The sequence below is a fragment of the Pinus tabuliformis genome, chromosome 8 (genome assembly GCF_031772625.1).
Source record: "Pinus tabuliformis cultivar Carrire ecotype Pingquan chromosome 8, CPIR1, whole genome shotgun sequence".
NCBI classification, from domain to species: Eukaryota; Viridiplantae; Streptophyta; class Pinopsida; order Pinales; family Pinaceae; genus Pinus; species Pinus tabuliformis.
In genome coordinates, this window is record NC_142294.1 from 750,289,721 (window position 1) to 750,299,194 (window position 9,474).

Consider the following 9,474-nt stretch of genomic DNA (forward strand, 5'->3'; position numbering starts at 1 on the left):
GTAGAATCATAACATAAAGGAATACTCAATTTCACTTGGAACTTGAGCAGAGAGTAGCGATCTCTCTTCAGAGCGAAAAAGAGTTTTTTGCATCTTTTTTTTTAGTTACTTGAGCCGGATGAGAGGAAACTTTCACGTCCGATCCTGAAGGGGGGGAAATCTTAGAATAACCTATCCAAATCTTTTTCTTGCTAGGCCCATAGCTAACAAACCAACTTTATTGAGATCACGGGGTACATTCGATTATGAGATTCAATCCTGGAGAGAGATTATTCCTCATTACCTCTCTGCTCGTCCTTATTACCTCTTTCCTCGGGGTTCTGGAACATTTAAAGAGATAGAAATAGCTACTGGGGGAGATGCTATCGGGAAACAACTAATGGCTCTGGATCTGCAAATGATTATAGATCGTTCACATATGGAATGGAAGAACTTGGTGGAATTGAAATGGAATAGATTGGAAGAGAACCAAGAATCTACTGTGGATAGATGGGAGGATGAAAAAATTAGAAGAAGAAAGGATTTTCTGGTTGGACGCATGAAATTGGCTAAACATTTTCTCCGAACAAATATAGAACCAAAATGGATGGTCTTATGCTTATTACCAGTTCTTCCTCCCGAACCGAGGCCAATCATTCAATTAGGTGAAGGTGGACTTATTACCTCGTCAGATCTAAATGAACTTTATCGAAGAGTTATCAATCGGAATAATACTCTTACAAATTTATTAGCAAGAAGTGGATCTGAGTCATTTGTTATTTATCAAACAAAATTGATCCAGGAAGCCGTAGATGCACTTCTCGATAATGGTATCTGCGGACAACGAATGAGAGACAGTCATAATAGGCCTTATAAATCGTTCTCAGATGTGATCGAAGGCAAAGAGGGAAGATTTCGTGAAAATTTACTAGGCAAACGAGTTGATTATTCAGGTTGTTCCGTTATTGTGGTGGGTCCCTTTCTATCATTGTACCAATGTGGATTACCCTCAGAAATAGCAATAGAGCTTTTTCAAGCATTTTTAATTTGTAGTCTCATCGGACGACATATTGCTCCCAACCTAAGAACTGCTAAAAGTATGATTCGAGATAAGGGACCCATTGTATGGGAAGTACTTCAAGAGGTTATGCAAGGACATCCCATATTGTTGAATCGAGCACCTACCTTACACAAATTGGGAATACAAGTGTTTCAACCTATTTTAGTAGAAGGACGTGCCATTCGTTTACATCCATCTGTTTGTGGGGGATTTAATGCAGACTTCGACGGAGATCAGATCGCTGTCCATGTACCTTTATCTCTGGAAGCTAGAGCAGAAGCTCGTTTACTCATGTTTTCTGAGACAAATCTTTTGTCTCCAGCTATCGGGGATCCTATTTCTATACCGACTCAGGATATGCTTCTTGGACTTTATATATCAACGGTCCAAAATAGTCAAGGTATTTATGGGAATAGGTACCATCCGTATCACTCGGAAAATGAAAGCTTTTCTTGTAAGAAACCTTCCTTTTATAGTTATGATGATGTGCTCAGAGCTTACCGACAGAAACGAATTGACTTATACAACCCCTTATGGCTCCGGTGGGGGGAAGTGGATTTACGTATCATTACCTCAGTAAACTAAGAAGCCCCTATCGAAGTTCAATATGTATCTTTGGGTACTTTCCACGAAATCCATGAACATTATCGAATAAGAAAAGGTAGAATTCCTTAATATATACATTCGAACAACTGTTGGTCGCACTCGTTTCAATCGAGAAATGGAAGAAGCCATACAAGGGTTTCCCTGTTCTGAACACCCAAATAAATCACTACCAGCTCTCAGGATCTAATGTTATTGATCTTATGATTTTTTCATTAGTGCAGATATAGAGATCGAGGAAGCCTTCGAATAACCGGCTTGAACCCATTGCTTAATCCTGCTCATGAAAATATGGAGATTTTTCCTTATGAAGGAACGAACTAGATTGCCCTTTGATAATTTGCCCTTTTATAATAAAGTGATGGATAAAACTGCCATTAAAAAGCTTATTAGCAGATTAATAGATCACTTCGGAATGACATATACATCACATATCACATCGGAGTGAAGTATAACTTGCTAAATATTCAAACAAAATATTGATTGGTTATAAGCAAGAATACATGCAAACAACGTTTCCTGTAGAACAAAATATATTTAAACGAATGCAGATTTGTGTGACAATCAATTAATATAGGAGAGTTTGTAATAACAGATAGTCTTATAAGCTAGTCCCTAGTTATTGCTAATAACTTCACAGGGGATTTAAGACCGACTGATACTCAGTATGATTTTGCCATATCTCTCCATACAAAATTTAAATTTATGAAGCAATACATAATGAAATAAGCACATGAAAACTTACAAGAAGACAAAACTGTAAAAGTCAAATTCAAAATCCTTTCATTGAATTGGTGAATCTTTAGTTTGGTTACAACTATGTTCTCAAAGCTCATGCAAGAGTTCAACCCTTAATAACTTGAAGGAGGAGTTATTTATACAAAAAGTTTTACTAGATATTTTCAAAACAAAATTAAAGAAATAGTACAAAATTGTAGGAATTTCAAAACTACTAAGTGCTGGCATTATCTTTTAGGAATCTGTTGATGATGTGGTGCCCAGAAAATGCTGTCCAACTGTCTTTCAATTTTTGATGAAAGTTACTCAATAACTTCATACAAGTGATCCCATCGGTCTTCACTTGGTATGGCAAGATTCACCAGTTTTCTATAAACTTCATCAACCTCTGTGTATTTTTCAAAAGTGGGCTTATTTACAAAAAATGTTTAATTTCATGCGTAATAATCAAATCAAAATCTAAAGCTTCTAATGCTTGCTTCCTTATAATATGCCCCTTTATACTTGCAAAGTTTGATTTATCAATGGCTATGGTATAAAGCTTCTGGCATTATTCTTCTAGACGGACCAGCCTGTCATTTGGGGCTGCTAATCCAGGCAGTGCTCTCTGATTCAGTAAATTAAATTTAAAATGAAACATTTGGACAAGAGTCTTCAAGGTTTGGCATTTAGTCTCTAATTGAGTCATCAAGTTTTATTTTTGCAACACCTTCTTGATTTCTAAGATGGTTTCCGTCTATTTTGTCCAAAATTTGAATGTGCTCTAGCTCGGCCCTGGTTTTTGAGTTAAGAACTCTGATCATGTCTGAAGCCTCACTTGATTTATCTTTAAGAAGTTGCTTCACTTCATCAATGCCTACTTGACATCTGTTTATGAGTTCCTCCTGCTTGAAAATGATCTGAATGGAGGGCCATACTTCAGTTATGGCCTGACTGATATCTGCCCATATGCTTTCCTTGGCTTGGGCCAAGGTCTGAGCCATCAATGACTAACTCTGCAACTCTTCAATTCTTTTGTTCAACCTATGTGTTTTTTGCATTTCCTCAACATACAAACTATCATTCTTTATTTTCTGAGCTTCCAGATTTTGAAATTTCTTATGAAGCCTTTCATTCTCTTGCTTCTGGTGAGTGAGCTCCTGTGAGAGTTTGTTCAAATCCTCTGTTGTCAATGTAGATTCCCCTGTGGCTAATGTAGATTCCCCTGCTGTTCTGGACATTGTAATAGGAATAACAGTGATGAGAGCTATAGCTAACTGAATAAATTGCTCTTTTTCCTTGAGCAATTTCTGAATTTCCTCCTCCATAGTCTTTATCTGTACATTCTGCTCAATTATTAGTATGAACATTTCTTCCTTGTATTGTTCACTCTTTGCTATCTCCTTGGTCTGGGGGTCTTTTGTAGAAGGCAGTTTCAACTGTTTTATCAATGCTGCAATATCTGTGTTCTTCCTTCTAATAATATCTTTAGCAACTTTGACATCAATAGGGTCATATCCAATTTTAATTACTAAGTCCTCCAATGAATTAACTTTGTTGTCCTTAGCTAAAGAGGATATTTTCTCAAGCTTCAATTGTGATTGTACATTTGACAGAGCAATTTTAAGCTTTGACATGCCATAGCAGTGTTGGTCATGGTTGAGAACAAAATCTCACCGGACTGCCTATGCATGTCCATTTGATCAATTGGATGTATCTGATTAGCATCAATTGTAAATACAATTTTCTTATAATCAGAATAACTTTTAGGAAAAGGCACTTGAGCTTGCAGAAAGACCATTTGCATTCTTCCCTTCTCGCTGTCAAATGCTGTCAACAACCTACGTTGCGAAGTGGAAGTCTGCTTCCAAAACTGTGCATAAACATTAGCTTTTAAAGCTTCATTCTTCTCCTTGATTTCAAGGAAGTTGGTGAAAACATTTGACTCATCTCTTTCACTTGCTTCTGCAGATTGAGTAATTTCTAGCAAATTCTGTGAAGTAAAAGGAGTAGTAATTACAGGCTCCTACTTAGTTTGAGAAGTAGGAGTCTGAAGAGTAAAAGGAGGTAAAACTTGTTCTTCTGCTTCTTGAAGAGTATTCTCTTCCCACTATTCTTGATTTCTGAAATTCTCAATCTCTGGCCTAGGTGTATGATTATAAGGAGTGGTTTTGAGTTCCACCCTTAAATATGAAATAATGTTGAATGAATAATAAGACCAAGTAAAGCTGATTGGAAACCCATCTGTTTTAGTACAACATCTGCCTCTAAACTAGCTAATCTGGTGTTATAAATGAATGATTGAACTTGTGCCTTTATCTTGAACTGTGATCTCCTCTTCCCTGATGAAATGAAACTCATCCATATTCATCATTTGCCTAATATATGCCAGAGATAAAATTCTCATTGGAACATATTTTGGCAACTTATATGGAGCCAACTCGCAGCGATATACTCTGATCTATGTGTAGTTCTGGTAAAGATACCAGTTTCATGTTATGACTTGATCATTGAGGTGCAATATCCTTTTAATTTTTGTGTTGATCTTGGGTTCACTCTCACTGCTGAGACGCTGTGCAACTGGGTGAATGAAATAATTTATGAACTCTGAAAATGTGAACTCAACTGAGTTTTTTCTAATCAATGAGGTCTATTGAATAACTGTTTGATTCTCTTGTTGATCATCCTACTTGTGCAACACAATAAGAAACTTGTCTCCTTGCTTAAAAATAAACTTATGAAATAGGAAAAAGGAGTATTTAAACACTCATTCAGTAGTGATGTTCATCAATCGCTCATGCATAGCTTCAACCGAAAATTGACTGTAGTTATACATGAAGGCAGAGTTGTTTTCTTTAGAAAAGATGGACATATAGCCTAGGATAGCTTCATCTACCCATTGGTCTGATTGGTAGCCTAACAAACAAGAAAGAAGGGAAATAATATGTTTGGCTCTTTCAGGGAACATAGATGCTAGGTAAGAAGGATTTTTCTTGGGGAGCTTAGCATCTTCAGGGAGAAAGATCTCAAAAATTTGAGTTTTCTGAGGGAAGGCCAACTTGTGATATAGGCCGATTAAGGCTGCAGTGGAGAAAAAGCTAAGGGAGTCGCTCTTGGGTATCAGAAGCATTTTGCTTATGGTTTATGCAGTAATAGTTATCAGAATGTCCCCATTATGAGCTACCACTGTTCTCTGTAAAGGATTATACTTGGATTGGCACCAGATAACTAAATCAGGAAAGGAATAAGTTTGGGGAAACATGTACAGAGGTAAATTAGATTCCCATAGGTTTATTTCATCCTTAGAATCAAAGTATGTCTTCTTCAGCCAGTTGTGCAATTCGAATATGTTGAATTCACATTCGGTGTCTTCGATTTTAAAGTATTGAGCGGCTAATGGGATAAGGTCCAGGTCCAAAGCATCAGAGCCCTTTGGGGTTTCCTATGTTGTTGAGGCGCTGGCAGAGGGCTTGTCCTTTTTCTTTGGAGCCATGGTATAATAGGAATGTAATGGTGAAGGGCAGAAAAGTTGTAGGGATATGCTGAGAGGAAGCTTACAGATGTAGATTCAACTCGACAAAGAATTTGCAGAAAAGAAATAGAGAGTAGAAACAATGAATATATGTTTAGAAAAGCCATTGTAACGGGGGAGATGTATATTTATAAATGAATTAGACTAAAATTATAATAGAGGTCGCCGCTGATCGCTAATTAGGAATTTAATGCATTAACGGGAAAGAAGATCAACAACGGGAGGGAATTAATGGCGGAAACTGATACGCGGGAACAAATAGGCAATAACGGGTGAGGGCATGTGGCGTGGAGCAATTGGAGGCGGATGGTGCGGGAGGAGTGATCGTTGGCGCGGTATTGGGGTGCGTGGGAAGTGTGGATGGCAGATTTCGGAGGGGGGGTAGTGGTAAGCAGTTTGGAGCGAGGGGGGTGCGAAACATTGAGGGGGCGACATGTATGTGAGGAGTGACCGCTTGCGCAGGCAAAACCGTTTTTCACACCCCCCCTTGCCGTTATCTCGTTTCATGGCGAGGGGGTGCGAAGAGGCATCCCCATCGTTGATCTGGGCGGGGAAGCGGATCCCCGTCGATTCTTGCCGTAGCTTTATCACTTGCCGACAAAATAATTTTGTCGTATATGACTTTGGTTAAAAACCATTATAAACATGTTTATTTACAACGATAAATCACCCTTTTAACGAGGTAATTAAACACTAATGAAAAGTTAATCTAACTAGGACACGTTTAGACTCGTTGTCCTTAATAAAAATATTTAACTAATCTAAACCTATTTTAATATAACCCTAGGCCAACTTTTTAGCATATTAAGCCTTTTATTTATCCTAATCTCTCCTATCTTCTGATGCTCAACCAAGATTAAACTGTTTGGTTGAACTTATTTTCTAATCTAGAACAAAAATTTAAATGATTTGATCAAGATTAAACAATTTGATTCAGATCAGAAATAAAGGTTGTGGCATAAATACAAGCTGCACACAGACATCTATTTATTACAAATGGAATATTCATGAATTGGCATTTAAACAAGCACACTTATACAAATCTTTTGATTTTTTTGTTGTTGGGCTTTTTATTTCATTTTTTTTTTCATACCCTCTTTTAAAAACTAACTTATAAAAAATAAAACATGTTACAACAGATAACATGGTGTTTTGGTCCATCCTTGCATTGATGTTGTTATGTCACCAACGAGTACGCTTGATTGACGTCAAGTGGCTAGTTCTCCTGCTGTTCCTAACGGGTCAAAATTTGAAAAGCGATGATGTGAAATTTGCAGGGATTACTCGGGTTAGTCTCTTCGACAAGGATTCTAGATTTCATCTTCGTTAAGGAATGAAGGTGAAATGGGAGCTTGCTAGGGATTCTAGGGAAAAGTAATGAAATTGAAATGGGAGCTCGCTAGGGATTCTAGGGAGGCAGTTAACCTGTCCCAATAATTTGGGAAGTTGGATCGCACTAAAATCTTCATAGTAAATTTTTAGAATCACTTCACCTCAAATGATATCTTGTTTGATTGATTCGATATAGATAACCTCTCAATTCTTCTGAGAGATGTTAAAACATAAAGCTTATTCTATATATCTTTTAAATTTATTTTATTTAATTTATATTTTTTATTTTACATTTAATCACTTTCAAAATGAAAATAAAACTTCTTTTATATATCTTTTAAATTTATTATATCTTATTTGTATTTTTTATTTTACATTTAATCACTCAAAGATAGAACATATATCTTTTAAATTTATTTTATTTTAACATAAAGCTTATTCTATATATTTTTTAAATTTATTTTATTTTATTTATTCTATATATTTTTAAAATTTATTTTGTATCTTTTATTTTATATTTTTACTTATTCTATATATTTTTAAAATTTATTTTATTTATTTTGTATTTTTTTATTTTACATTGGGTTGTAGGGAGTAAGGATAAAATACAATCGAGTGAAACTTTTTCCTACTAAGATTATATTAACTAAATTTTTGATTATGACCGAGAACAATTGAGGAAGATCTTTTTAGGTAATTTGTGGAAATTTTCTTGAAACTTATGCATTTATCATATTCTTATTCTTTCACATTGAGGAGTGAAATGCCTATAAGCATATTTGAACCTTGATAGGAAATGTGGGAATGAAATACTCATGCTTTCTCATTTAACCAAATTCTTATTGATATAATTGTCAATTTTAATGAATATTATTAATATTGGTTATATACTACAAAGCTTTTAGTACTTATATGAAATGATGATGGATGGAAGTTAAGGTTATATGTAATCTTATGGATAAGAGGGTTTGAATGATGTTTATGATACCAATATAAGAGGGTTTGAATGATGTGTTTATGACACCAATATAAGGTCGAGACAAATAAGTTATAATTTATTTTAAACTACATTTGGCATGTTAAATAATGAAGTGAAACATAAGGAAAAAAAATTGAATCTTATCCATGGCATACACACTTAGACACACAATATAATTAAATATAGAAATAATATAACTAAATAAAAGTACATTCTTTTAAATGATTTTATTATTATTATTATTACTAAATAAATATTTTATAGGAATAAAGACAATAACACAATATATACAATGGAGCAATATTTCCATAATACCTAAATTATATGGAAGATTTTGTTAAATCAATGCAAGATGTTCTATTTATATGATGTCAAGATGTCTATTTGTTAACATTACAATCATGACTGATTTTCATTGGCCTAGTGACTAACAATGTGGTTAAGATTGTCAATGCCACTTTGAACATGATTTCCACCAACAAATTTGACTATCAACCATGAAGCTTAAACAAATGCACTATTGAACTTCTCCATTGAATTTGACTTGGACCTTCACATGTTTTCCACCAATCAATTTGATTATGAACCATGAAGCTTGAAAAAATTGCACTATTGAACTCCATTGAATTTGAATGGAACCTTAAAATGTTTGAACCATTTAAACAAGTTTGTGGGACCTTCAAGGAATGGAGTCAACTAAAAAGCTGTATTGCACATCAAGGAGTCATATTCACTCATTTGAACTAGTCAACAAAGCATAGTAAGCATGCTTATTTGGAGGTTGTTTAATTTAAATTGACATTTACAATGTTGGTATTTTAGGATTGGTATGATCATCAATGACACAATTGATACTTAAAGTTTGAGAGATTCCCAATTGAATTACATATCTTCAATGATTCCCCAACTTCAAAGATATTAGTTTCTATCCGCTCATCCAACAACTTGGATTCAAAGATTTTTTGTATTCTCTAAATCAATCTCGTCAATATAGGTTTCATATTAAATAATTTTCTCTTTAGTGCTTCAAGATTCTAACATTGCATGCCTTGTGGATTCCACCACTTGTATCCTATCGATTTCCCATTAAATAGGAAACAAGAAGTTGTGATAAATCTCTCTTCCTTTGGTTGAGTGTTCGTTTCTCACCCCTATTATCCCATATTTCAAAGGAGTGAGTAGCTAAGCCCTTGATTTCCTTACGGGAAATCAATGTCATAATAAACCCCTTGATTTTCCCCTTTCACATCTTCACAAAATGAAGGATGACCG